This window comes from Myotis yumanensis, unplaced genomic scaffold, assembly GCF_028538775.1.
Source record: "Myotis yumanensis isolate MYYU_CA2020_CCGP unplaced genomic scaffold, mMyoYum1.0.hap1 SCAF_23, whole genome shotgun sequence".
Classification (NCBI taxonomy): Eukaryota; Metazoa; Chordata; class Mammalia; order Chiroptera; family Vespertilionidae; genus Myotis; species Myotis yumanensis.
The window spans coordinates 12557275-12563052 of NW_027223774.1; the positions used below are offsets into that span (position 1 = coordinate 12557275).

At 44.7% G+C, this 5778-nt stretch overlaps 1 pseudogene; it reads left to right on the top strand.

Moving 5' to 3' along the window:
* The first annotated feature begins 2123 nt into the window (after positions 1-2123).
* LOC138999824 (nascent polypeptide-associated complex subunit alpha pseudogene) lies at positions 2124-5516 on the top strand (annotated as a pseudogene).
* Positions 5517-5778: the final 262 nt, after the last annotated feature.

A 5778-nucleotide genomic window follows, 5' to 3' on the forward strand; every position in this document is an offset into this window, starting at 1 on the left:
AACCTGCGTGGCCTTTTCCCTGAGTCAGTGATGCAAGGGGGACAGGTGTGTGCCCCTAAACCCAAGGGGGCCCCTATTTCAGGGGCTGTAGACAGATCTGGGGCAGGCGAGTGGGGTGCACAGGAGGCCACATGATGAGATGGGGAAGGGGATTTGGAAAAGGAGAGGGGTGGGCTGCAAGTTGGGAGCCAGGAGCCTGCTCTCCAGAAGCCTCCAGGAATTCTACCCTGGCCAGTGTGCACAGTGGTTAGAGCATTGGCCCGTGGACCGAAGGGTCAGGGGTTTGATTCCTGGTCAAGGGCACGTACCTGGGTTGCAGGCTCAATCCCTGGCTTCCTTGCAGAAGACAACAATTCAATGTATCTCTCTCACATTGATGTTTCTCTCTCCCTCTCCGTCTCTCCTCTTCCACTCACTCTAAAAGTCAGAGGAAAAATATCCTCCAGTGAGAGTTAACAAAACAAAAAAGTTCCAAGGCATTCCAGGTTCCAACGGAGTCTTCCTGCCTCGGTTCCTATGAGGAACTTCCTAGGACGCGGCCTGCAGGGTGGCTGAGCACACCTAGTGAACAGAGGCATTAGCCGGAGGGAAGGCAGGAGACCCCAGACAGGAGCGAAAGGGAGCAGTCCCCCCCTCCCCCATAGAGAAGAAGGAAAAATGGCATTTACCATGGGAGTTTCCCAAATGACCAAAAGAGGGCCTCGTCAACAACTGTGGGAGAAGGCTGCCTGCTCCCCTCCTCCCACCAGCCCCCCAGAGTGCACCACGGCCTCCAGCGGAAAAGGAAATCCCTTTTGAAAGTGCCTCATCCACAGTCATTGGGTGTGGACAGTTGCTCTGCACCCATCTTTCTGCTTTGCCTTTTTGCAGGTGCATTGTGTTCAGCTGCCATTAGCTTGATTCTAACTTTTACGTACTTAGCAATAGGGTGCGGAGCCCTCCATCTGTACGCTTGTCCAGGAACATGCTTACGAGGGCAGCCCGAAGCCTACAACTGCCCTGTGAGGGACGGGCTGTCCTTAAGTCCATTTCACAGATGGAGAAACTAAGGGTGGCTTAGTAGGTGATACTCACAGGTATTTGTCTCCAACTATGTGCTAGGAACAGGAGATGTAATGAGGAAGGGAGAGGGGGGACATGATAGCCCCTTCTTTGTCTTTAAACGGGGAAATTACCCATCCTGGGTTAGTTGGGACGGTCCAGGTACACCTATTGACCCAGAATAAGTAAGAGCTCCCTCTTTTGCTCTCAAGTGTCACTGTTTGGACAATAAAGTATACCATGACCCTACTTATAGCCCTTACTGTACAGTAGGAGAGACCGAAATTAATCAAAGGATTGTACAGGTAAGTTAATAACCACAGTAACAATAAATATGAATAAAAAGCAGAAACCATGTAGGGAAAGCAAATAAGGGACTTGTCACCTTCTCAGAGGTGACAGGGAAAGAATAGTCAGTGACAATTAGGCCGGGGTAAGGAAAGTAAGCAGGGTGAGCATTCCAGGCTTGGGAACGTCAAGGGAAAAAATTAACATTCTGCATAGTGTTTTACACTTGCCCTTGCTATAATCACCATTTAATCTTATTTCTATCATTGTCGATACAACAAAGAAAACACATGTTGTTTGCTAACTGCAAGAGAACCTGGTGAGTTTTTATACCGGCTGATTTAACTGTAACACGACCAAATAAAGGCAGTAGATAAGTTAAATATTTAAAATGTTAACTTCCTAAAGCATGAAGGGAGTAAATATAATTTAACTTCCTACTAGAAAATCCCAAGATTAAAGGCAATAGAACAATTGCCCAATGACTAACGTTTCAGTAAACGCTCACAAGTGCGTGCCACAATTTTAGGCTGATAAGATGCAGACTAGATAAAATTCCAACAAGGGAAGACTTCACCGCTACCCCTGGCTAATAATTACAGTCTTAGTATCATGAAGGAACCTGACCGTGCAAGTATTTACAAAAGACTAGCTGAATGTTTTGTAACCTTAAGGCTAAGATATAAAGTTCCTGGATTTCACAAGCTTCCTCTGTTTGAAACTGTGCACCGTGTGTACAAAAGTCCCCTCAGGGGCAGGGCAGTCAAAGCATCTTCAAGGGCAGCCAGTAAGGCATGTGGCTGGAGGACGCAGGAAGAGGGAGTGAGCGAGGTGAGGCGGTGAAGGCAGCCATGGTGAGGAGCTTGGGACCCTTCCTGAGAGTCATGAGACGCCACAGAAAAATGTGATTCATTCCCTGACTGGTTTGGCTCAGTGGATAGAGCGTCGGCCTGCGGACTCAAGGGTCCCAGGTTTGATTCCAGTCAAGGGCATGTACCTTGGTTGCGGGTACGTGTGCAGGAGGCAGCTGACCTATATTTCTCTCTCATCAATGTTTCTGACTCTTTATTCCTCTCCCTTCCTCTCTGTAAAAACTCGATAAAATATATTTAAAAATCAATAAAATATATTTTTTAAATGTGACTCATTTCTGAAGGTGACCTTCAGGAAAGACGTGATCAGATCTGAGCTTTGGCCTCACAGGGGCCAGGGTGCATGCTGGGAGGTCACTGAGCAGGTGGGCGCAAACTCCAGGTGCTAGGAGATGGTGACAAGACCAGGGTGAAGATAGTGGAAACAGACAAAAGAAGTCTAATTCGTAAAAGATTTAGGAGGCAACAGCAACATGACTTAGAGGTGAACTGAATATTCATTTAATCATTTGGTATTTATTGAGCACCTGCTACGTACTGGCCATTGTTTTGAGTTCAAGAAACAAGAGAGAAGAGAATAGAGGTTGGTAAAGGCTTTTGTAACTGGAGGGTGATCTTATAATTCCCTTAGATAGGGACTCCTGAAAGAGGATTCATTTTGGAAGAATAACTCATGAGCCATTTCGGTAATCTTACATTTGAAGTTCCTCTGGGACATCCAAGTGGAGATGTCAAGTACACGGGTGAACACACAGATCCAGAATTCAGTTGAAAGTTCTAGGCTGGACATAAAAACCTGGAAGTTAACTGCATTTCAGTGGTGGCTGAAGCCATTGCCTGGATAAGATCACCTGGCAGGGAAAGTATAACAAACAGAGAAGAATGAGTGAAAGGGAGAACAAAAGACCAGCCAGAGAAGCAGAAGGAAAATCAAGACAGTCTTATGACACCGAAGCTAAGGGAAGAGAGTATTTCTAGAAGGAAGTGGTCAATTATGTCAAATGCTAACCAGTTGCCTGAGGTCATCCAGCTAATAAGTGGTAGAGCTAAAAGTTAAAACCAGGTCTTCTCTAGCCAGTTTGGCTCAGTGGGTAGAGCGTCGGCCTGCAGACCAAAGGGTCCCGGGTTCAATTCTGGTCAAGGGCACATACCTTGGTTGCAGGCTCCTCCAAGGCCTGGGCCCTGGTCAGAGCATGTGCAGAAGGCAACTAATCGATGTGTTTTTCTCACATCAATGTTTCTCTCTGTCCTTCCCTCTTTCTTCTACTCTATCTTTAAAAAAAATCAATGGAAAAATATACTGGGGTGAGAATTTTTAAAAAATAATAATTAAAATAAATAAAATAAAATTTAAAACCAAGTCTAACTATTTAATAAATGGTGTTGGGACAAATGATCAGCCATTTGGAAACAAAGTTAGATCCCTACCTCACACCATATACAATTATAAATGCTAGCCAAAGTAAAGGTGTAAAAGTAACACAAAAGAAAAACCAAACAATATTTTTTAAAAATAGACAAAGATTTATCATCTTGGTGTGGAGAGATTTCTTAAGGCCTTATAGGAAACACAGAAAGTGTAAAATAAAAAACCCAACAGAAAAATGATTTGAAAAGATGAACAGCCCTAGCCGGTTTGGCTCAGTGAATAGAGCCACGGCCTGCAGAATGAAGTATCCTGGTTCAATTCCAGTCAAAGGTACATGCCCGGGTTGTGGCCTCGATCCCCAGCAGGGGACATGCAGGAGGCAGTCAATCAATGATTCTCTCTCATCATAGATGTTTCTCTCTCTCCCTTTCCCTTCCTCTCTGAAATCAATAAAAATATTTTTAAAAGATTAACAGTTTGCAGAAGATGCTGCAGTCATAAATGTGTAAAAAGATGAAACCCTCTCTGATGTTCAAGAAGATGCAGATAAAACACTAATAAGATACCATTCCCTGGGTTGGTAAAGCATTTTAAAACTGATCACGTGGCTGTGGAAAAGAAATACGAACACTTTTTTGAAGTGGTATTTGGCAATATCTATTAATAAATGTAGCTCTGGGTGCTGGATACATGGTGTGTTCACAATGTGAAAATTAATAGAGCTCTCCACTCTACTAATTCTATTAACTCTATAAATTTGTTCTATTAACTCTACAAAAAGTACATCTGAATACTGTTCTGTATGTACGTTATCTTTCACGCTTTTAAAAATAACTGAGACACAAAATGTACATATCCAATAACTCAGCAATACCAGTTATGGCATTCTTTTCTCCGTTTTCCAAATTGATAACAACAGCAAACACCCCAATTTATTTTTAAAATGGACAAGGAAGATGAACAGGCAATTGACAAATCCAAATGGCAAATCCAAATGGACAGCAAACAGAAAAATACTCATTCTCCTGAGTGTTCATAAAAATAAAAATGCCAATTAAAGTTACAAAGAGTTATCACTTCATGCCCATCCCAGATAATAAAAGCATCATATGCTAAGTGTCCGAATGGTCGACCACTCGACCAGTTGCTATGGCGGACACTGACCACCAGGGGGCAGATGCTCTGATTGGTAGGTTAGCTTGCTGCTGGGGTCTGGCCAATGGGACTGGGCGAGAGGGGCAGGACATGCCCTGGGACCCTCCTACAGTTCTTCCTCAGCCTGCTGGCCCCCATCGGCCCTATCCGGTGAAGCCACAGAAACTGTCCCTGCTACAGAGCAAGAGTTGCCACAGCCCCAGGCTGAGACAGGGTCTGGAACAGAACCTGACAGTGATGAATCGGTACCAGAGCTCGAGGAACAAGATTCCACACAGGCAACCACACAACAAGCCCAGCTGGAGGCGGCGGCTGAAATCAATGAAGAACCAGTCAGTGAAGCCAAACAGAGCCGGAGTGGAAAGAAGGCACGGAAGTCTGTGTCCAAACTGGGTCTTCGACAGGTTACAGGGGTTACCAGGGTCACCATACGGAAATCTAAGAACATCCTCTTTGTCATCACAAAGCCAGATGTCTACAAGAGCCCTGCTTCAGATACCTACATAGTTTGGGGGAAGCCAAGATCGAGGATTTATCTCAGCAAGCACAGCTAGCAGCTGCCGAGAAATTCAAAGTTCAAGGTGAAGCTGTCTCAAACATTCAAGAAAACACACAGGCTCCAACTGTACAAGAGGAGCGTGAAGAGGAAGGGGCTGACGAAACAGGTGTGGAAGTTAAGGACATAAGTATTGGTCATGTCACAAGCAAATGTGTCAAGAGCAAAGGCGGTCGGAGCCCTGAAGAACAACAGTCATGGGACTGTAAATGCTATTACGGAATTAACAGTGTAAGCACCTAAAAAGGAGGACCCTGTTTTGTGTGCTTCAAAAGAGTTACTGCAACGTGGTTCGAAATGTGTACTGTTTCTGTCATTAATAAAGTTGTGGCTTCTTGTGGGATGAACTCAGTGGGTGCTTGTTCTCCACCCCCCCCCCCCCCAGAAAGCATGAAGACTTTAGAAATGAAAGCACATTTATTTCTCTTAAGACCTCAGCTTCAGCTGAAAAGATTTAGTGCCACAGATGACCCCTTAACATCTCAGCCTTTTCCCTT